General features: G+C 37.3%; 1 protein-coding gene across 2 annotated transcripts in view; it reads right to left on the bottom strand.

Annotated features, from left to right (window-relative positions):
* RabX5 (RAS oncogene family member RabX5) overlaps window positions 1-20531 on the bottom strand; it is an 84510-nt gene extending 63979 nt beyond the window's left edge. Inside the window, exon 1 of one of the 2 annotated variants that reach the window (XM_083125711.1) lies at window positions 20412-20531. The gene's annotated coding sequence lies outside the window, so the exon portion shown is untranslated. Of the gene's footprint in view, window positions 1-8924; window positions 8999-20411 lie in introns of those variants that run through there. The other variant, XM_083125710.1, reaches the window with a different exon arrangement.
* Between the last annotated feature and the right edge of the window lie 4984 nt (window positions 20532-25515).

Raw genomic sequence — 25515 nt, 5'->3', positions numbered from 1 at the left:
ACAAATGTTCTTCTGTTCACAGTGCCTCACCGTTACGATCTCCTACCTTGGTCATGTGTAAATATAGAAATAGATCGTGTGAATCAAGAAATTTATAAACTTAGCAAACATTTCAAAAATGTAAGTGTTGTAGACATAAGTTTGATAGGCAGAAGGTTTTACACTAGCCACGGACTTCACCTTAATAGGCTAGGTAAGAAATATGTCTGTTATGAAATACAGAACGTAAGCAATAAAATATTTGCAAATATGTACAAACAAATAATACCAATGAACTGGTATGAACAGGGAAACTCCCTTGTGAACCTTACTGCATAAAAAAACTGCTTCAGTGTGGAGCCAGGTCAAACAATCAAATCTAACGAAACCACTTCAAGATAGCCTTTATAAAGTAGTACGTTCGAAAAGTAATAGTGGTAAAAAACAAACTTCACAGCCTGAAAGTGCAACTAATTTAGTACTTTTTCATATTAATCTACAATCTATTAGAAATAAATTACCGGAGTTGGAACTTTTTTTGGATGATTTTCCTTGTCATGTTTTTTTTTGTTAATGAACATTGGTTGGTTAACGATGAAATAGATATGCACATCCCCTCAAGTTACAAGTTAGCTAGTATTTTTTCTAGAAAGTTTATGAACCATAGAGGTGTTTGTATTTATGTACAACTCGATTTTAATAAGGAGTATCAACCGTTACATATACATCACTTATGTATTGAAGGAGTATTCGAAGTTACCTGCATTGTATTTAACAGTTTGAAAGTGGTGGTCATAACCATATACCGCATTCCTAATTCAGATTTAAATATGTTTTTGTTACAATGGGAAAAACTTACAAGGTCCATTGATAAGTACAAACAATATGATGTTGTTTACTTGGGAGATATAAACATAAATGTTCTAATTGATAATGCTGTAAAGAAATCATTCTGTGATACTCTCAGGTCTTATGATTATTATTATGCTAATGATCAAGTAAATAGAATGAAATCTTGCATTCATAATGTGATCACTAATGTTAACAGAAATATGATATCCTGTGGAACTATTGATCCCTGTTTATCAGACCACAGCAGTCTGTGGCTTATTTTACTAATTTTAATTTATACCACACCCCCCACCACAAAAACTACAAGTTTTAGATTGCTTAGTCAAACTAACATAAGAAACCTTAGAGATAGCCTTAATGAAATAAATTTCTATGAATTGTTAAGTACTTGTAAAAATTTGACTGAAGCATGGAACAAATTTACACATACAATTGTCGATATTTATAATGAGTGCTGTCCAATAAAATATAGAACTATCAGCACTGGTAAGAAGAAAATGAGAACACATCTAACATGGTTCACTCCTAAATTAGCGAACCTTAGAGCTATTATGCTCAGACTACATGATAATGCCAAAAATGGCGAACAAACTGCTAAATTGAACTATAATGAGATTTAAAAAAAAAAATAGAAAGGAAATAAAATTAGCTAAGCTAAAAGCTAATGAAGAGTACATAGCTAAGGCAAGTAATAAATGCAAAGCTGCCTGATCAATCAAAAAGGAAATTAAGATAACGGACGAAACAAAGTTGCCAAGTATCACACCCAATGAGTTTAATCGTTTCTTTATAAACAATCAAGAACATTTAAACAAAATTCCTGTGAACTATGAAGACAATGTCAACAATGACTTTAATGGCTATCTTGGTAGGCAAAGTTTCCCACAATTTAATCATATAAATTTTACGTGGATACAGATTAGTATGGATGAAATTTTAATTATTGTGTCAAAAATGAAAAACTCCTATAGTGAAGATTTTTTCGGTCTATCAACATTTATTATAAAGCATATAATTGACATAATAGCACTTCCAATTACATATCTTATTAACCCATCCGCATACCATTTAAATGCCAATTTTTTTGCCATGAAATACCATTTCAATTTGGCTATCTCCCGTGGAGGTTGCACAGCAAGACGTCAAATATTGTTTAAACTATCCAAGCAATTTACGTGAAAATTTTATATATTGAAGTGGAAGTATAGTAATAAGTATGCACATCTGCAGTTTACTTGAAAGATAATTAGAAACTCACCTAATAAATTTGATCACACACATCTTTTCATTCCATTTCCATTCCTCAACCTTTTACTTTTCCTGCCACAGCCACCTCTTCCTCACTTTCACTACATTCTTCAATTTCACTAACACAAAATGAACCCCCGTGTTCATCTCCACATCCAAAATCCATATTTTCCTCTTCATCGCTATCGAAAAGCAACTTTTCAATCGCAGAATCTTCTACAACATTCTTATGCAACATGTTTGCAAGACGTAACAAATGAAGTTTTGTTTACATGAGAAATTACTGAACAATACATGCTTCAAATGGTATGAAAAACTTAGCAGCACAAACATACACGTCATAGATTTGAAAGATCATACAACCTCTGCCATCTATTGAATGAAAAAGGAACTACGTGATGAAAATCGGGAACCCGTCGATTCGACGACTAGATACGGGAAGCGAACGTCCAGTCAGGCCGTCGATTCGACGACTAGGTAAGCAGATGGGTTAATGGGACATTAAATGATGGTATTTTTCCTGATAACCTAAAAATATCTATAACAGTCCCTATTCATAAAAAGGGTGATAGAGATAACCCTGGTAACTACCGGCCTATATCCCTTGTTCCAGTGTTTTCTAAAATCATAGAGTACTGCGTAAAAAGCAATTGACCCCTTATTTTGAACAGAATTCACAGCCCACTTTGGATTCAGATCGAGGCTATCTACTATTAATGCAGTAGAGATGGTCGTAAATGAGATAATTAATTGTTTCGAGTCTGGCTCATATACATGTACTACTTTGATAGATTTAAGTAAGGCCTTTGATACAGTTGCGCATGAAATCTTGCTTAAAAAACTACAGTATTATGGAATAAAGGGTATCGAATTATCCCTTCTTAAGTCTTATCTCACTAATCGGCGACAGATAGTAAAATTTAATAAGAAGAAATCTGATGAGCTAGACGTTTTGTCTGGTGTCCCCCAAGGATCAGTATTAGGTCCATTTTTGTTTTTAGTTTATATGAATGACCTACCTAATTGCCTACCATATAAAACAGCTATCTATGCTGATGACACTACCTTTATTACAAATGATCATAGTATTCTTAACCTTAGTATCAAAAATAATGTTAAATGCTTCCTCTTTATGGTATAAAACAAATAGCTTTGTGTTAAATACGACAAAAACAGAAACTCACTTTTTCTACTTAAATAACCCACCATGCACCTTAAATAATCAGGATTATGTAAAATTGCTTGGCATATATTTAGATACAAAATTAAACTGGTCAGTTCATACCCAGGAACTACGTAAGAAACTTGCCCGTGTCTTATATGTATTCCAGAAATTAAAAAGGTCTGTAAGTGAGGAAATGATGATCTCTGTGTACTACGCTCTTTTCCATTCACACTTACTGTATGGAAATTTACTATGGGGAAACTCTGCAGGTGCAAAGGAAGTCTTTAAATGACAAAAGAAGGCTATACGTTGTATTAAAGGAGTACAGGATATGGAGTCATGTAGGGAATTCTTTAAAGAATACCGTATTATGAGCGTGCCTCTATAAATATTTATCATAGTTTAATGTACATAAAGGAAAACCTCCCCAGTTTTAGGTTGCGATCTAACGTACATGACTATAATACAAGGCACAATCTGAATATAGAAATGCCGTACGCTAGACTATGCAAGACTCAACAAAATTTTAAACATAATGGAATGAGATTATTCAATTCGCTACCAGCTTCTATACGTAATTTAAAAAACAAGCAGTTTGCTAAACACATTAATAATACATTAGTACGATATTGTGTATATATAGTGTCACGGAATTTGAAGAACACTTCCGTCAGGACCTGTAAAATGTAAATGTCTACTAATAATGCATCATAGAGCTGTAAAATGGGTCTTTGTACATGGCTTGTATTGTAATCAAAATAGAGTACTATTTTCCAATTGCTTTCGTTGTAATAAAACATGTAGTTTAATTTGCAAACTGTATTGTTAAATGTGTAATATTTTAATATGTATTTTTAATTTTCTTTTCTTTTGTAATTTTTTATATTAACATTTATATACTTATTATGACGAAGTCTATTGCAATCATGTTGTCTAATGATTAATAAAGTATTATATTCTATGCACTCCTGGTGACATATCTGGAGTTACGATTTGGGGGTCGTGTGTTAAAATTGTACATTTACGTGTAGAAGTTGTAAAATAACGTTGTTATTTACCGTGATAATTCTGCATAGAGAAACACAGGCACCATCTTTCATGTAAGAACAAATGACGTTCAAAATTCGTTGCCCTAAACATTTCGTTCGTAAAATACGTGCTACAAACTAGGAATTGCTTATTGAAAGTGATCAATCATTGGCCCACAAATAATTCACGGATAACCATTTCAGGTAAGATAAGGTTAGTATAGTTAGGTTAGGCAAGCATACTTATAATATTTTGTTCTTAAAACTACGCATATACTCCACCACTAATTTCAGGGAAAATGGTGTATTCCGTGAAACATTGTTCGTCGGTTACATGCTACAAAACTAGGAATTCCTTATTGAAAGTGATCATTGAATTAGTGTAGTTTGCATTATGTGAAGATGCCGAAGGAAAAATCATCGAAGATTGTTTTACTGAAACAGTGGATTATAGGAGAGCCTACTTTACAAACAGACGGGAGAGTGATTTTCTGCAGAGTATGCTGTAAGGAATTAAGTATAATATTTTTTTTCTTTTTTATACTCAACTTGGTCTCTTTGTTTTTAGTGAATCGCAACAGTGTGAATCCAGAAGTATTTAAATTTTTTGTATTGTTTTAGATACTACCATGTGACAAAAAATATCAAGTAGTTCAGCACACGAAGACTGCCATCCACCTAAGAAATTCTAGCAAGACCTGCAAACAATAGAGACTGTACTTGATAAACAAACAACTGAAGATGGTTTTGCTGGTGACCTTTGCAAAGCGCTCATAGCAGCTAACATTCCTTTAAGAAAGTTGAGCAATCCTGAATTTCGTAGCTTCCTCGCAAAGTATTGCGAGAAAAAAGTTTCAGACGAATCAACACTACAAAAGAATTATATTGGTCCACTGTATTCCGAGGTAAGTTGTTTTCGCAGAGCTTTTGAGAACTTAGTGGTAAAATTGCAAGCGACGTTTTATTTAACAAACGAAAGAAACAAACTAATCTACTTCTTTTTTTTAATTCACTCTGAAGCTGTATAGAATAATAAAAATGCTCAAGGAATATTATGTTTTAAATTATTAATTTAAAATTAAATATTTACTTCGCAGATCTTACAAAGTGGCAGGGATGATATCGCAGATTTTCCAGTGTGGCTGTTTATAGACGAAACCACAGATTCGTGGGGAGAATTATTGCAGAAAAGGCAGATAAAGTGACTTCCAAGGACCCAGCTTTGAATTTTTTGTGCAAAGTGAAAGCTGTGCTACAAGGTGAATCAACAGAACTATTACAAGATATCACGCCAGAGGACATAGCTGCATTGAAATATTGTCCACTGACAAGTTGTAGTGTGAAGCGCACCTTTTCATCATACAAGGATATACTAACTGATAAAAGAAAAAAAAATCACTCTAACCAATTTACAGAGATATGTTGTAATGCACTGCAATTTACATAAATTCAAAACAACTTAACGATTTTCATTATATTGTGTTTAACAACTGGAAATAGTAAATTCATTTAATATAAGATTTTGCAACCTTACTTGACATGGAAGCTGTTGTTACTTCATCTATACCTTCAATGGTCACTATGTGTGTGTAGTTCTTTAAAAAATAAATGTATTTGCATATTTGAGTGCATATTTTACTTGTTTTTAGTGCATAGATACATGCATATTTTCCACTTTTTTTAGTGCATATTGATCCGCTCTCTAGTTATAACATTTCGTTCGTAAAACTACACATACAGTATGTAACATTCTTATTCGTACACATGGATTTTCAAAGAAAATGCTTTAATATCTGAAAGGAAATACGGAGCGAATTTACAATATAGAGAAAGTCTCCAATTTTGTTAATTGTCAGTATACTAACTAATTTTGACCTCCTAATCACGAATCTGTTGAAAGAAACCGGGGGTCACGTCTGAAAATTTGAAAAAAAGCAAATTGAATTTCTTATATGTATAGGTGTATATGCGTAGTTTTACGAACAAAAATGTAATATAATGTCATTGTGTCCAACCACGCCGTTGTTTTACAAGAAAATGATTTATGATGTTCAATTCTAGTACGATCCCTATTTATTCGATGAATTTAGGGGTGAAATGAGTGCTAATGGAACCTAACCTAACAGGCCTAACCTAACCTCGTGTGAATGGTTCGTGGGGCTACCCGTGCATGGTTTTTGGGGCTAACGTCAATGGTTTGTGGGGCTACCCGTGGATGGTTTTTGGGGCTAACGTCAATGGTTTGTGGGGCTACCCGTGGATGGTTTTTGGTGCTAACGAACAATTTTTCATCAAAATGTACAATTTCCAGATGTGACCCCTGGTTTTTTACAACAGATTAGTGATTAGGAGGCCAAAATTAGTTAGTATACCGAAAATTAACAAAATTGGAGACTTTCTCTATATTGTCATTTCGCTCCCTGACGACTGACTGCTTGCAAACAAATAATCACATAGGAGTATGCGAAAAGGGTAACAGTTCGTTATATCGGAGACACATTTCATTTTTACACAAGAAACTACTTACGGAAATGAGTTTCTCTAAGGTTTCTAACGTTCGTCGAGGTATTTTCTTTCATCGTCGAATGTATTTTACCGGGAAATCATGTATTTTACAAGAGAAATAAATCACCGACGAACAATTGCCATTGCTTTCACTACGTGAACTGCATGCTCTGCACGTTCGATGACGTAACCCACTGTCAGTGTTTCAAACTCCTTTTTTTTTTTCAAAGCTAGCCTAACCCAACCAAACCTAACCTAACCATATGGAAATGGTTTGTGGGGGCTATCCGTCAATGGTTCGTGAGGCTATCAGTCAGCTACTCGTGCATAATGTATAATTACCACCGTTGACGAACAAGATAGTATACCCACAACTGGGGTCAAGATGTGCCCGCCATATTGTGTGTTCTGGAAGCGAAGGAATAAAATAAACCCTCAGAATGTGAAAAATTGAGTTTGTTTTCGTGTAAAAAGCATAATGGCACCTTGAACTATGTTCCGCAATACACAATTCGTAAGTACCAACCATGAGAAACACAAAATATCCGATTTTAATGTGTCTCCGATATAACGAACTGTTACTGCGAAAATAAAAAAAATCGGGTAACAGTAGTATAAGCCGGAGACACATAAAACTCGGTTGTTTTCAAATAAAAATCATTGCTACTTACTATATATGCATAGCGGAAGATTTTTCAAGCTGGCCATAACTTTTTTTCCATGAAAAACATGTTACTTTTAACATTGTAATCATTTATTGGTCGTTGCTAATTCGGCGGGCAAATCTTGACTCACGTTGTCTATCGTCAGCTGATATGCAGTATCGTCAGCTGATGTGCAGTGTTTCCAAACTTATGAACCGATAAATGCCGCACAAACTATTCACAAAATGTTTTTAAGCGAAAATTGAGGCTAGACTCTACTTTACGTCCTTATCTGCATGGTGATTGCTTCTTTGCGTTCGCGGTGCGCGATCGTGGTGCGGGTAAGTACCTTTTTCTTTTTACACTTTCTGTTCACTATAGCCCCACTATCCATTCAAGGGATCGAGGTATGCCTACGAGGTTAGGTTAGGCCTGTTAGGTTAGGTTCCATTAGCACTCATTTCACCCCTAAATATGTGCTTCATCATGTAAAAAATACCTCAGTACGTTCAATTGCGCATATCCAGACAACATCGGTTTTTCTCGATTTACTCCTTCAGGAAATTTTTGCTCGCTTTGGGATTTACGTTGTTGAATTCCTTATAAAATAAGCTTTCCAACGATATATGACACGTATTCCTTAGGAAAAGGACGTAAACTAGAGTCTTACCTTTTATTGGAAAAAAAAAACCGCTCACACGTCATCTTGTCAAACTTCCGCGTGGTTGCTACACTATGAGGGGGTTACATAACCAAACGCACGGAACATTTGATTCACGTAGTCGACGGTAATGGCGGCACGAGCTATCGCACAACGGAGATGCATGATTGACGAAAAATACCTTATTTACAGGCAAAATACATAGCACGATTATAAAAAAAATATATCCGGCTTCAGAAAGTCCTCAAGAACACAATTCCGTAAGTACTTTCTCGTCTTTTCTCCTGTAAATTTTAAGAAATCCGTCTCCGACTTATACTACTGTTACCAAAAATCGTTCTCCAGAAAACGTAGATATGTGTTAACAGACAAAGAGAATTCGAACTATGTAAAAAAAATGCCTGGGTACCATGATTAATACGCAATTAAACAATTGGAACTTTGGCCAAGTTGCCCACTATCCGAAACTAATTATCTGAAAAGAGGAAAAAAATACTGATCCCTCCCCTTCCACACACTCCAGTTACTCTAAATATTTCTGAATATTATTTCTTAATTAGGAAATGTCAAATTAGACGAGAAAGAATTAACATCGGATTCTCATTTGGGTTGAAATTTATAATAAACAACGATGTACCTCTTTCATGCACTACGTTTCACATTATGTAGCAATTACAAATTACTCATTCACATGAGGGGGGAGGAATCGAAACCTCTGCTGATTTCATAGCACATATTTTGAATGTATAATATGTATACTTAAAAAGTTTGAAAATAAGCACGCGAGATTAAAATTATGGTATATATTAATTAGCCTCAACACAAAAACTTGATGTAATTACCTTTTCCTTTATTGGTAAGTTCCTTCTCTGTTGTCCCTGTTTGGTGTGTTGACGGAATCTTGATTGTTTTGTTTACAACTTCACGTGCGGCAGCGTTGCCAACCTCTCGTTAAGAAAAGGTACTGTTTAGACTGAAATTATTAGGAGTGTTCGGGATCCCGAAAAGTCGGGGAAAAAAAAAATTCCCGTCCGGCCCCCGACTTCGTGAAATGACTTCCCGGGATCCTGAGCATTCAGGAAATGGGCGCTATTCACCGGACGTTTACATTTCTGTGCTTCCTTGGCGGTGGCGGGGACTGTACTTCCGGTCTTGAAAATAATAACATTGAATTCAATGGTGTGCAGGCAGTGTCTTCGGAAAAGGCGACAATATTTGTGTGGCTTTTGGTCTCATCATGAGATAGGGAACAAACAATTGCTGTATCTATTCATCATTTTCAGACAGATCCGATATTGAAAGATCACAAACACGAGGGAGTAGGCTCTGCAGTCGGCACTTCATCAACAAATGAAAATATTTTACGTGTTTCGAAAATTATAATTGTCTAACGCGCATAGGTTGATTATATTTAAAAGTTGGAATTATAATATTATAACGCATTTTACTTTTGGTTGTTGAAAAGCGCTCTCTCCATGGGCGTCGGTACGTAAGTCGATCGTCCCCCCCCCCCTTTTGGAAATTGCATCCTTCATTTCAAGTTGCAAAAGAGCAGGAAGTTAACTTGGTTAGTATTCGAACAGAGTAATCAATGTAAAATATGCATTAGATCGAAAAAATGAGTGAAAAATACAGGAACCAGGATATTTTTGATATTCTACCATTTAATTCAAAGAATAAATGGTTCTACAGTTTTCAGAATTCGAAAAATTATAATTTTAGATGAGGTCCCACAATATAAACTTTGTATTTTTTTCTAACTTCTAAACTCCTTTCTTGAACGACACTTGCAAAAGTTAATAACAAAATACAACTACTGTGTATTTCAGTGTAGTAACTATGAAATGTAAAAGTATTAATGGAAAATAGTGTGCTAGATATTCACTCGGCTGGTGAATCGAATACCATGATAATAATAAACAACAATAATAATAATTAAATTCGAATAAAATGGATTTAATTAGGTATTATTAGTGTATAACAATAATTTTAATCGTAGTAATTATTATTATTTCTTTTACTGTTGTGATCGAAGTATTTCAATGTTTATAATTAATGTAAGCTTAATTTCAACCTGGAGAAGTCTTTTCAAAAACGAAACTGATGGTAGAAGAGCAACATTGCCTTGGAAAATAATTATATGTCAAATCACAAACCCTGACACCTTCTGTAAACAAAACCACCTGCATGCAGAAAGCATTGCAAACTCATAGAAGTAAAATAATCCACACGAAAATCCAGCGTTGTTACAGGATTCATTACGTAAGGTAAAACAATGGCAAATTTGTAGTATGGGATACGCTGCCGCAAATGACGTCTCACTTTAAACCCAATGCTCTTTCTTTTTTTACTTATTGCTTCACCTTCATGGTTAACTCTTTGCACCAGTAATCATTTCCCATAAATTTGGCTTCTTTCTTTGAATATATTTTACTTGCATTTTTTAGACAAAATGATATAACATGGTAACGTATATTTCTAATTTTTGATATAGATAGGAGTGTATTTGAAATTTGTTTGTACATTTTATGTAAATTGTATCTTATGTAAATAAAATATATAATGGGCATAAACAGCCATATGCATTGCTGTAAGTACAATAAATATATTGATGATGATGATCAAAACAAGACAAAAAGTTCGTAAATTTATTGCGGTTGGAAACTTTGACAAGCATCCTAATAACGATTTTTGTTCTGCCAAATATAGTGCACTTCGTAAAATAACTTGGTGACATGGCAAGGCAAGGTAAGTGTGAACATTTTGTAGTAATATGCATTGTAACTTTCAATGAGCTTAGAGATTTGTGTACATAATGATATTTTATAACATTGGTTATTTTCTAAAAATAATCATGTGAACAGCAAGGAAGTAGTGCAACTTAGTAATATTGCCTGACGCCTTAGAAAAATAACATGCCGAGTTCTATGCGGGAGGGAAAGTCTCCGTGTTCTCCGAGCTTGTTTTCAAAACACCAGCAAGGACAGCCTTTGCAAAGGGGTGAGAAACAGATTCTACTCAATATTTATGTAACGTTCTGTCAGTAGTATCCTGAGAAACCAGTAAATGAAGTGGTTAAGTTGGTATCCCAGTGCAGTGGTGTGTCAGTGTCTGCAGTTTTAAGGGTTATGAAAGAGAGAATGATCGGGAGAGTAACAATGTATGCGTCTGCATATTCGTCTGATGTTTTGAGAACGGGTTCTCACTTTCAGAGGCTCTTATATAAAATGAATAGGTGCGGCGAACTATGAGTGTAACAGCAGATGATTGCGGTCATGGATCAGCTGACGCGGAGTGATACATCGAATCGGTGAGACCGTTTGTTTACAGAAGGTCTCAGGGATGGTGATTTACAGCCCTGGCCCAAAACCATGGTAACGGTTGAAGTTTTTGCGTGCGATGACGTGTCACCGGCCAAGTGAATTCATCACTTCAATGTGATGTCACGTGAAATGACAAATCGACAGTGTTGCAGTATGCGGATATTAAACACCAGAACAAGAACAATGTCTAGATGAGGATGTGTACATCTTCACCGAAGAGAAAATTATGCTCATTTCTTTGTTTTCCTTGACCCTGTACATCCAGGTGTGTTATATACAGTGTACGTACAACTATAGATTGAATTGTATATGATTGTATCTTCTCCAAATATGATGTATAAAGAAACAAACTGCCGGAGAACTAAGTGAGGTGAGTGTACAATTTTATATTACTATTATAGTGGAACCACAAGCAAAGAAACCTGCGCACACTCGCGACTCCTGTGCACCGTACTCCAGTGTGGAGGGGAGGGGTAGAGTGGAGCATGCTCACTTATAGTCCGAGTTGAACAGAAGAGGAGGAAGGTTCTTTTTCTTGTGGTTGCTCTTGTAAGTAAGGGGAACTGTGATTTTCCATTCATCTATTTTATCACTTCTTCATCATCTCAATTGACTTAAATGGCCGGAAGAGCAAAGTAAATTTATCAAATATAAATACAAACACGTACCGTTTAATAAATAACCAAAATGGAATGAAAAGTTAGCAGTTTGTATTTTTATTGCTTTATGTGAATATGTAGGGAAAAAGCGAGAGAGAATTGTACACCAATGGCAAAGAAATGGTAGGCGAAGTATTTACGAGGATTATACTCCCTACATTCCTGTTCATAATAAGGAGTCGAAGGCATCTTGCTTAAGGATCTTTCTTCGATGTAAACCTAAAAGTTGACATTTCAGATTACGTACATAATCTTCTGGGCAGAAATGCGCACTGCAGATTCTAGCATTAGCATGATTCACGTTAGCGTTCCCACACGAATCCAAAGCTCGCTGACCGAAGAATCCTTTTGAAAAATGTATATAACGTATATATTATGTTCAACGTACTTGGAAGATGTATCTTGTGCTGAACCAGGGGCGGCGCGTGCCTTTTCAGTCAGGCAGGGCACATTTTCTTTTGGGTGGGGAGGGGGGGCAGTTTACCTCTATATTCCTCTTTAAGGTTTTTGAGGGGAGTTCCTTGATATGGAGTAAGTAAATTGTTCGAACAATTTGGAATAAAATTAACATTCTGATCAAGATATCTCTCCAAAGAGCATTAAATACTCACTACGTAGGAATACGAAAAATCAGCAACGTATGGAACAAATTACATGAATAAAAAAAACTCGAATATTGACGTAGGAACCCTATACGCTTGCAGTAACTAAACTTTGTGTAGATACTGGAATGATTAGAAAAATGTTACACTGCAGTTTCTCTTCCATTGTCAATGAATTGAAAGGCGTAGATATTAAAGTTTCTACATGATTCAATGTCATATTCACCAAGTATCCACTAATATCAATGACTAACTAGGAAGATGATGCAGCGTTAAGTTCAGTTACAACACTTTACATTGGCCATGTACCCCCAAAAAGTTCGTTTATACTTACGAAGATATTCTGCATGTCAAGTTGCTGGAACACAGACACAATTACACAAATAAATAAACACGTACAGTAACTATAAAATCGCGAAAAACTAATTATTTCATAAGCGACCAATACGCACAGACGGAACGCAACGCAAACTCACACACTAACTCAAATCCAAATCCGTATTACAATGAGAAGAAAGAAGGATCTTTTTAAAAATACGAGGGACTAGTTTGTGCAATAAAAAGTGTTCTCAACTTTTCAGGTCGCCGGAACAAGCGCGAAGAAAAGCATTCGAGGGATTTTTTTCTATCTTATTGCTGCAGGCTGGAAGAACGAATGAACTGCCTGCCAAGCGTTGGAAACACTGAACGGTGAACGAGGCAAACATGAATGGGCAGGGCACCTCGTTCCCTGCCCAGAGACGGCTACGAATTTCGCGCTTTTCCATTGTGAGGGGAGCGTCACTTGCCGATGTTGTAAATGTTTGGATCAGTCAGTGACGTCACGTCTCCGGGGCAGAGCCGAGATTGAACTCTCTCCAACAGGACGGAGAAATATATTAACCTCGCACAGGGTGCATACCCTGTAAGTCTGGTTGCAGCAGCGTAGGGGTTGAGGAAAAAAAATATATATTTACGCGTATATACCGATCGTCTCTTCAGATGAACTTTTTATGTTAAAATTGTTGTGGGGCAGTGCCCTAGTTGCCCTTTATGTAGCATCGCCACTGTGCTGAACTAAAATAAATAATAATAACAAGTGGTGTGCGGTATCGCGAAAAGTCGGGACCGGGATCGGAAAGAAAAATTCCGTCCCGATCCCGACTTCAGCAAATGACTTCCCTACTTTTCTGGATCCCGAGCAGTCGGGAAATACCGAATGGTCATTTTATTGATTGATTGATTGATTTGATGTTTTAAGTCCACTTTATGCACAGTAAGGCTAATCGGGACTGGGCCTACAGTTTAAAGTGGGATCCGAACCACTTAGTGCCTCCACCGGGTATCGAACCCGGGACCCCTTGATTACAAGGCGACGACGCTACCACTGCGCCATCGGGGAGGCCCGAATGGTCATTTTAAAACGGTATTAATTCTTGACGTTTTCTGCATTACAAGTGTCTGGAACTTATCGGAAATTGTTAGTTTTCATTCCAGAAATGCAAAGAAAATCACTTAAGGTGAAAATGAGAATTTGAGATTTCCCGACTAGTCGAGCAATTGCGAATATTTCCCATCCCGAATGTCGGGATTTTAAAAAAAATTCCCGTTCCGATCAATAATATTCTGTCCCGCATAACAATAAATAACTATCTATATTTATTTTCAATTTGTCTGAAGCCACAAAATGTAAATGGGTGGAAATGCTCATTTGTGTACTCGATTTCGTGTGTTCAGTTTCTGGCATGGTTTCCTATCTGCATAGTGCAACACTAGCGCATACATTTGGAATTCATTTCATGGATAATTTCACCTCTTACCGTCGTTTCGTCATCACGAGTAAACAACGGATTGGCCCAACCTATACTTCTAAAAACCTTGGTGATTTAGACCTTAGTATTGTCCATTACATCTGCATCCAACCGATCCGGGAAGTTGCCAGTCTTTTCTATGTACACTGGCGAACTTTAAAAAAAGGTCTCCCACCTCTTAGTTAGATTGGAAGCAACAAACAAAAACCGATATTGAATTGGAAACACTCCAGCGTCAATGCCGAAACTCCATGCAAGATAAGGAAGAGCTGCACAGCAGTCAGAAGAGCAATGTTAACCATGAGTCATCAAGGAATTAGCACAGCGTTTCTTTCTGTGGTCATTCGGCCTCGGAAGAAATATTGTTGTCCATTTTGAGCTCTCAAGAAATCAGGTTCTGAGCTGGCGATTTATTTCCTTCATGAATGAAAATACAGGGCTATTCTAAATGATCTTCCCGATTTCAAAGTTTAATATCTCACGTTTATTTAGTCACAATGACAAGCAAATTATTTTAAATGAAAGTAAAACTCAAAAAGTTTTTTTTACATACATACATGTTATGTTCCACGTCAAAGGTGCTCAATATGAGTGCCTTTTGTAATTCGGCACACATCAAGCCGATAGTCAAATTCTTGCCACACTCTTCCCAACATCTCAGAGTCAATGGACGCAACTGCTTCTTGGATGCGTACTCGAAGTTCAGGTAGGTTCTTAGGTAGGGGAGGCTCATACACTTGGTTTTTAACATAACTCCACAAAAAAAGTCACACGGGGTGATATCTGGCGAAGGAAGCAGAACCTGATCCTCACGACTAGCTCGTCCTATCCATTGATTTGGTAACCTTCTGTTGAGTTCCCTCCTGACATCCCAGTGCCAATGTGGGGGTGCCCCGTCCTGCTGGAAAATAAAATTTTCCATGTCCTCTTCCAGCTGCGGGAAGAGCCATGTCTGCAGCATGTGAAGGTAGGAAAGTCCGTTTACAGTGTCCTCCTCGAAGAACATAGGGCCACACACCTTGTTACAGGTAACCGCACAAAACACGTTCACCTTGGGGGAATGACGGACGTGTTCTTCGTAACCATGGGGATTTTCCAAAGCCCAAATCCTCACATTTTGTTTGTTTACTTTCTCCGAAAGGTGAAAGGTAGCTTCATCACTGAAGACAACCGACGCAATGAAACCATCTGTTTCCAAAAGGTTTTGCATAGCAACGCAGAACTCAAGGCTCTTATCTTTGTCAGTAGGTTTAAGTGCATGCAATATTTGCAATCGGTAAGGGTGACATTTCAAACGTTTTCGCAGAATCCTCCACACTGTGGTCTGCTTCAAGTTCAATTCTCTGCTTGCACGAACCGTTGATTTTTTGGGGCTTCTGACAAAAGTCGCACGCACCCGATCAACTGTTTCATCACTAACTCCTGGCCGGGCTGTTGATTTCCTCTTGCAGATACACCCACTTTCTTTAAATTGTCTATACCACTTCCGAACTGAGTGACCGCTTGGTGGATCTAACCCGAACTTCGTCCTAAAACTTCGTTGGACTCAAACAACTGACTGTTGGACATGAAATTCCAAGACACAAAATGCTCTCCTGTCTTCGATTCCAGCCATCTTGATTTACTGTCGCCCTAGCGACAGAATGCGTAACTAAACGTCAGCTTTGAAAGAAACAAAAACTTTTTGAGTTTTACTTTCATTTAAAATAATTTGCATGTCATTGTGACTAAATAAACGTGAGATATTAAATTTCGAAATCGGGAAGATCATTTAGAATAGCCCTGTAGGTTGTTCATTTTTTCGTTTCTTTTCTCTCTTTTGTCATTAGCTCTAAAACAAATATGAAAATAAAACGAGGAAAGAAGGTCGTTTCTTTCGGCACGTGACAGGCATATGTAGTAACTTTGCTATTTTTACGACCATATTATATCCCTCTTGTTTACTTTCAATGATAAGGACGAATGTTGGAGTGACCAGAAAAAATTAACGAACACAATAAGCTCTTAAATATTACCCACGCTTCGAAAATAGATTCCGGCCCCAGTGGCAGAGTGGTTATCACATCACGCTACGAGGCCAGGCGTCCTGCATTCGAATCCTAGCCTGGGCATGGATTTGTGAGTGTCCATTCATCAATTTCATCATCGTCACTCATCCCCATATTTCATTGAGTTTGTATTTGAAGTCCACTTTAAGCACAGTAAGGCTAATCGGGACTGGAACCTACAGTTTAAAGTGGGCTCCGAACCACTATGTGCCTCCACCGGGTATCGAAGTCGGGAACCCTTGATCACAAGGCGACGACGCTACCACTACGCCATCGGGGAGGCCTCCCCCATATTTGCAACTTAGCCAAAAGTGGCACAAGAAGCGAAGTAAAATAAAGCAATCAATCAATCGAACATAGGGTCTCCGGTTTCATAGAGCAGTATGCAAAGCACTCGGTCGTAAAGACCCTCAAAATTGAAATAATAAGTGGAACTCTTAGAGTATTTTAAGAGTTTAGGCAGATTAACAATTCACGTCAACCTACAACAATTTCACCTGTATTGTGTGATATATGGTTCTGCTCTAATATAAGTGAACGTGCTGTTGCGATAATAGTTACACATTTCCGTCTTGCAACACACAACCTCGATTCGGCACGATATGTGCATTTCCTTGCCCCTTTTCTGTATTCTTTTCTATTTAGGATATATTACGTTGCCTTCTTGCCTCTTGGTTAATCCGGGGCGATGAGAATGATTGACCAATTGATAACATGGATGTGATGGGGCAAACATTCCTTAATCATGGTTCGAACTTAAGACGTCTGTCTTCAAAGCACGTTACAATCTGCCACGTGTGTCATTTCATCTCCAGTCACCATTAATTTGAAGAAGTAGAAAACGACGTTACTCAAACACATTGTATAAATAATTTCCATGACCATAAACATTTGTTGCACTTGTTGAGAGAAATCCATACCCTCGTAATGTTATAAGTAAACGTCAACCTAGTTGACGTCCCAGGAACCCTTCCTTGCACGAAAATCACAGTGTGTCCACAGGATTTATGACTGAACGCTTACTAAAGTAATAGAGATGTACATCATCATTTCCATTAATCGTTCACTCTTCGTACATTTTGAGGTCAGCTAATTCGAACATACGACCCTAAGACAGACAAAGAAACTGCAGTGTCAACAACGTAATTACTGTATATTTATATATTTTATTTTTGGTAATGGAATATTTTTCCCTTCAGCTTCTTATTTATGTTTGATTTGGTTTATTTTACTTTGCTTTTCTTCCACTTTTGGCTAAACGCGACGATGAGGATGAGCGATGAAAAGATAAAATTGATGAAGGGACACTCACAATGAACACCGAACGAACACAATGCCAAGGCGGTGTTTAAGCAAGCTGTGTTAACCACTCTACCACGGAAGCCGGAATCCTTTTTAGTTAGGAGAAATCGTTCCTTGACAGCGAACTAAGAACAGTTAATATGCGTTACGTCAGAGTTATAATATTTTAAATTTCTAACAATCAATTGGGATTTACTCTTAACCATTTTTTGCCTACATAAAAACTTCCACACAGTTAAGATCGTTTACACTAAGGACAACAGCGTTAAAGTCCATGCTTTAAGGAATGATTAAGCACACTATGATGACGGAAAATAATAATTCACATGACTATAGTGATGCATTACATACGTGAAACATTAATTTTCGTTCAGGAAGAAATATTGAAAGACGCAGGGACACAATGACCAATTGATTTATTTATTTTACTTCGCTTTTCTTCCACTTTTGAGTAATCATATAGATAAGGATGAAAGGTGTATTAAGACGAAATTTGTGAAAGGCAATCACAAACGTAGGACACAGCCCGAACTTCACAGCCCATTATACTGGCCTTGTGTCTAGACGCCAGATCCTCGTTAGTCCGCAAAATATACTCCATTGTCACAATGACGTAAGCATTCGTGGAATAAATTTGTATATCATTTTCCCCCATCCCCCTACGAAATGTGAGATAAACTAGTTCGCATTCTGTGATATGTTCATTACTTCTCAGGAACCGCTCGCGGCCTTCAACTAGTTCATCCTGAAAAAACTGCGGGTTAGGGTGTTAACAGATATTTCAGGGACAATATCCAAAGAATACTGTCACAAACGCAGTATGCAAAATATTTCTATTTTCTCATTTCTACTACAACCCTGGCGAAAAAAAGGCGGTTGGAGCGTGGTGCTGATCGTACCACCTCTAAAATGGCCGAGCTCGAGAATATGCGGTGCCCTACCACCACATCCCTTAAATGTGCCTTCATGGCACGTTGCTATACGCACGAGGAACTTTACCTAACCTTTACTACTACCATAGAATAGTTATGCTACTACTAACTACTCATGCCAGGAATTTTGGTATTTTTTATTTGCCCATTGCTAACCTGGTTCATTCCCAGCCATAACAGCAATTATGGCCGTGTGCACGAACGAAGATCAAATTTTAAACTCGGATCGGGAGAGGATCACTGGAAAATTGCATTGCACGAAGACGGTTCAACACTTGATCGCGATCTAGGAACATCAAAACGAGTTTATCTTCTGATCGGCCATTCGCGACCGTTTTGGTGTCTGATCCTGGTTCACGATACTGACGCTTCGACTGCAGGCAGTTGTTTTTTAATATAAAAAGAGCGGAAAGTGATATCGAGGGCGTGCAAACGTTAGAGCTGTTGGATGTACAATGCTGATAATTCGAGAACTATGTAAACTAAAAACTGCCAAGATAATAATAATAATTTGTGGTTCTGTGGTGCAAAGTCGCACGGCCGTAGGCAGGAAAAATTTTCGGGGGGGGGGTTCATTCATGATTGTTCCCAGGGCGTCGCCAGAAATTTTAATAATAGAAATAATAATAATAATTAAAATTTCATAATAATAAAACCATTTTATTCCATAATAATAATACTAATAATTATTATTATATTATTGTTATATCCTTGAGGGGGCTTACTCAATCCAGCAGATGAGTGAATATCCAGCATAAGTTTATTTTTGTTTTTTTTTACGTTTCATACAGTGTGTACTGAAATGCCCAATTATTTTACTTCGTCATTAAACTTAAGATACCTTCAAGAAAAAACTTTAAAAGTTAGATGAAAATTTTAGTCATAAAGTTTTTGTTGTTTGACTTTAAAATTATTTTTTTGGAATTTTGAAAAGTGTGGAACCAGTTATTATCTTTTAAAGCTTAACCTGGTGCATGGATTGTAACCTCAATCGCGAACGTAATGTGCTACGAAACTGGAGGTACTAGGTTTGAACTCCTATCAAGGGGGATTTATTTTCGACTTTATCGGACGGGGAATTTAAAAGCTGGAAAGGGAATTTTGGGACAATCATAAGGGAATCTTCAGTCTATATTCTTTGTGTCGCAGGAACAACACTGGAAAGATGACAACAGAAGTGATAATGGAGGGGACGCGGGTGGGCTGCGATTCCGAGAATAAATCCTGTTTCACTCAACTTTCAGAATTCCAAATGTATGAAAATTCTAGCTCGATCGTTTCAACATTGTCTCCTTGTACTTTTGTGATGCTTCGAAAAAAAATTGAAAATTTGTTACAGATTTTGGTTTCTGAACATCTATTAATCCAACATGTCAGAAGTTTCGGGGGGGGGGTTTGAACCCTAGAAACCCCTCCTCTAAATACGGCCATGCAAAGTCGTAATGTTTATAAATACTGTACTGTCTATCCCAGAACACAAAACATATATAAATGTCATATATTACGTGTAAGGTAAATTATAACACAGCAATGTTTACGATATTGATACATGCTGTTGGAAATATGATTGTATAAATTTACGAAAATACATGTTACTGGCTATTTACACCAGTTTACATGACGCGACAATATAAATACATAAGAATTAAGAAATGAAAAATTCAAATACTTACCACAGTACAGTAATAATAGAAATAATAATAACATATCTTTATGCGGGCGAGGTTCAGCATAGGCCGTTAGTACATCTCTCAAATTCATAGAAGTTTGCAGCCCGAATTATTTTCTTCTCCTACATGTTGATACTTTAACACATCACATTACTCTATTGGGTTCTTGATTGTCATTTGTTTTAGCCAACCAATCAGGTATAGCCTTACAAATTAATCTCGGATCAGTTGAACGGAATCTCCTGAACGTCGTTTTTCGTTGGTGCAATGCAAATCTTTAAACCAAGTTCGTTTAGAGTGGATTACAATTGATCTCGTTCATCTGAACTTCGAAATAATCTGCGTTGGTGCACGCGGTCATTAGTCGATGCAATAAAAATACGCCAAACTTAAAAACAAACAGGTGTCGGCGTGCGCGCACACACACACACAGAGGGGGGGAGTAGGAACACAAGAATCTTCCACAAACTGGCCAGATCATGCCTGACAAGACTCCAACAGAAAGCTTTCCGGAAACAAGTTTACGTGCACATAGGGTAGTGATGGCCTTGTCTGCAACTGCCTTCCCCCACTGTGTTATCCAATACAGGAGTAATGAAGTGTTTCCAACTACCTTCCAATCTAACTAAGAGGAGGGAGACCTTTTTTTAAAGTTCGCCAGTGTACCTTTGATTCTCTACATCACTCAAAATTTTCAACTGATGCATTTTGTTTCCGATCTTTTATAAGAAAATAAGGTCGGTGACGATCTGTATTCCACTTGTTTACATTGGAAAATTCGCCAAACCGGAAGTTCTTTCCCCGCCATCAATAATCGAATTGGCTGATCTATCATTTTTTGTTTACTGGAATAAACCCCATACCGAATGGATATTTTAAATAGTCGTTAATAAAAAAAAAAAAGTAAAGTGTTCCCCTGTGCTTAGCACCACGCCATGAAGGCGTATAGGGGGTGTGGGGGTAACGCCCCACACTTTCTTGATCCGGTCGTGAGTGGGGGTGATGTGATCAGCATCACGCCCCTGACCGCCTTTACCCCCCAGGGTTTCCCCCTGGTACCCATGTTATTCGACGCTGGGTAGGCGCCGGGGCCGCTTCCACCGTTAGAAAAGTTCCCGGATTTGAACCGGCCGGGGATCGAACCCGGGACCTTTAGCATGGTAGTCAGACGCGTTACCGACTGAGCCACCGCGGCCACTAAAAAGTCGTTAATTCTCGACGTTTTCTGCATTGTAAATGTCTGCACTGCAACTTATCGGAAATCGTTAGTTTTTGTACCTGAAATGCAAAAACAATCACTTTAGGTCAAAATTACCTGTACAATTCGAGAATTCCAGGGCTTCGGGAAATCGCGAACATTCCCCGTCCAGACTTTCTCTGGAAATTGTGAATTTTTCCCATCCCGAATGTCGTGATTAAAAAAATTTCCCGTGCCGACTCAAAAAATTCTGTCCCGCACACCCCTAGAAATTATGCTAAGTTTTCATAAGTGATTTTAATGTATGAGAGTACTTTCGGCGGTTTCAACGTGCGTTAAATTCGCCGACCACGAACACCTGCCAGCTTGAAGGAGTGTAGATCCCTGATATTGTTTTACCCCCAGCTTTCTAGTTTTTCTGCCATAACATTTTCCATCTCTCACCCCAACTCTAACCCTAAAAACGCCAGCAGACAACCGCCGTTTTAAAATACATACACATTGTATTTAGAAACAAAACAAATAATAGATTACTGTACTTTATTGTGGAATATATTGCAAAATCTGACAAATTGTCAATATTATTTTTGTAGTATAAATGTACACAAGGCAAACATTAATCTTGCCAAAGATTTATAAATGATGAGCGTTTTTTAACAAATGTTTTGAGCTTGTGAGATGATCAGGGCTTTTCCACTCTCTCCGAGGAAGTCTGTTATTCTTTCCTTGTCTTTTGAATGTTTCCTGTGCACGCCTCTCTTAACAACCTGCAATTATAACAGTTTTCAAGGGGTTTTTACACCCCATTTTTTTATAGGTTCACATCTATTTCATCACCCCTTGGGTACAGGACTGGTTAAGAACACATTTGCATGTCATAACTAGGGAGTGGATTTATATGCTCTAAACAGGTGAAATATGAATTATAAATTTTTAAAACTATTACACATTCTGCATTATCTACATATCAACATAGGATATCAGTGGTTGAATACTTTTTTTGTCATATCTCCACTTTTCGTCAGAGACAAGTTGACGACATTATCATCTTATAATAAAATGTTTATGCAAATCTTGTATGTTCCTAATCCACATAAGTCAAACTTTAATCTTCCCAACAATTTATCCTCCATGTTGGGAGGAGATAGAGTGTTTTTTTCCACTTTCTCTGAGAAAGTGTTTTAGTGTTTGTTTCCCTCTCTTTAATATGTTGTGTATGTCCTGTACAAGTCCCTTTAAACTGCACTTTTTACATTTCTCAAGGGGGCTTTTTACACCCCATTTTAACTGAGGTAAGGATATAGCCCCGTACACAATGAAGTGCACAAAATGGCCACACAATGCCAACACACACACATATTTTAATTCATCATCAAACTTAAATCAGCTCTCCTGAGTAGTGCAAATGGATATACGATGGTGATATGCTTTACGACTCTTACCCACCATTAGCCAGAAAAGGTCTTGCATCTTACTAGTTGTAATACCTTGAACATGAACAGTCTTTGATACACCTTGAACATGAACACTCTTCGATACCTACTGCCAGACACTTCAGCTTGCATGAACATTTCTTCTAGTAATGAAATTATATGCACATCAAGCTCAAATATGTTTCTATATGCACTATAAAACTTCACCAGTGTGTTCCCAATCAAGTGAAATGAATAAATCAATTGAAAGCATACTCATTTTTTGCAATGAAAAGCATATGCAAATATGCAAAATTCTGCAACAATATATCTTTAGAAGTACAAGGTAGTCAAATGAAAACCTTACTTTGTTTTTGTTTCTCATCTAGTAGATTTGTGTGTGTGTGGTTGCACAAGTTTTCTGCATTTCAGCACAGACCTATTGCTGATCTACATATAACAGTTGGGCTGAAAAGTTCGTAGGCTAACATAGTAAAAAATATTTTTTTGACAAAATTAGATTTTATTATTCAATATAGTTGCCTTCGAGGGCGATACAACGATTATAGCGGTCATACAATTTTTCGATGCCATTTTTATAGTACGATTTCTCTTTAGCCTCAAAATAGGCCTCAGTTTCGGCGATTACCTCTTCATCAGTGCTAAATTTCTTTCCAGCGAGCATTCTTTTAAGGTCTGCAAACAGGAAAAAGTCACTGGGGGCCAGATCTGGAGAATATGGTGGATGGGGAAGCAATTTTATTACGGTTGAATATCGCTAAACATTGCTCCGAATCATCAAAACGTTGTTGCTTTTGATCGATTGTGAGCACGCGCAGCACCCATTTTGCACACAGCTTTCGCATGTTCAAATATTCATGCACAATATGTCCAACACGTTCCTTTGATATTTTTAAAGTCTCAGCTATCTCGATCAACTTCACTTTACGATCATTTAAAATTATTTTGTGGACTTTTTTGATGTTTTCGTCGGTAACAGCCTCTTTGGGGCGTCCACTGCGTGCATCGTCTTCGATGCTCATTTCGCCTCGTTTAAATTTAGCAAACCACTTCTCAACGGTTGATTTTCCTGGTGCAGAGTTTGAATAATGTTTATCAAGCCAAGCCTTGGCTTCAACAGTATTTTTTTTCGCCAAAAAGCAATGCTTTATTAACACACAAAATTCTTTATCCATTTTTTCACAATAACAAAAGCTGCTTCACTCACAATGCTATATCTCACAAACTAATTATCCGGCAGCTGTGAAATTTATACACGTATCTTTTGAAGGTTAGTACTAAGTAAAAATCACATGGATTTAATTCTAGTAACGCCATCTATGAGTCAGCCTACGAACTTTTCAGCCCGTTATATTCAACTTTGAGTTAGTGCCTGCATACCTCAAGAAGAATAAGTCTTTGGGGTCACGTGCAGTCACTCATGAGCCACTGTGAAGGCCTTCCACCCATATGTCTGAGAACTGAGGCCATTGTTGAAATTTCTCCCCCATTAGTAAACTTGCTGGTGTTGTAAGCATGCACAGAGATATTGCATTTTCATTTGCCAAGAAATTTCTGTAAGTTTTAGGCTGACAGCACAAGAAACCACTACTCTTCACTGGTACAAGTGTGTAGAGGAGGTACCATCTTTAAAATCACAAAAATGAGTTTTGAAGCTCACTTGTTTAGTGTTGCAGCCTTGGTCGTTTTGTAAATAACAGTTGATACCACATGAAAATTTGAGCTGCATACAGTCTGCCCTACAATTTTTATTGAACTTTTAAGGTTTCCATTTGAGAGCTACCACAAGAAAAAGAATCTTCGGCCAAAAGTCTCTGTGCTTCTTCCCCTCTATAGGTTCAACTCTGACCATACGGAAGCATGCTTCACTCTACCCCTCCCCTCTACACAAGAGTATCATGCACATAAGTCGCGGGTCTGTGCATGCTATTTTGCCTGTGGTTCCACTTAAGTTTTTATAGATTGTTTGTTTGGGCTACTATTCATAAATGACCAAGCAACACTCAATTTGCCTGTCACTTTTACTCAGGAAAAAAATCAGACTTTGCATGTGGCATGCTCCTGAATGTGTGCGATTTTCCATCAGCTATAGCATCAAATATGTTAAGAATGGATTCTGATTTATGTATTTGAATTAGGTAAATACATGTTCATGTGCAAAAACATGGGTGTAATGTCATTGTGTTTGAAGTTTCCTGGTGGAAATTATGCCTTTCTAAACATGAATATTGCATTATTTGAATAATGGTTCCGAAAAGGTCAGTGCTTCTATCGAGGACCTAACACACTTGTCTTTATATTTTGCAGGCTTAGCATTCGCAATAGCAAATATTCTTGAAGCGGATGGATCTATCCTGTATGCTGAGGTACATACAGAGAAACCTCGAGTTTACGTTTTTCAGGGGATTAAACAAAAAAAAAAAAAAAAAAAAAAAAAAAAAAAAAAAAAAAAAAAAAAAAAAATTCTGGGAAATTC

This window comes from Lepisma saccharinum, chromosome 7, assembly GCF_977018435.1.
Source record: "Lepisma saccharinum chromosome 7, izLepSacc3.1, whole genome shotgun sequence".
Classification (NCBI taxonomy): Eukaryota; Metazoa; Arthropoda; class Insecta; order Zygentoma; family Lepismatidae; genus Lepisma; species Lepisma saccharinum.
This window is presented reverse-complemented; position numbering and strand designations above follow the sequence as displayed.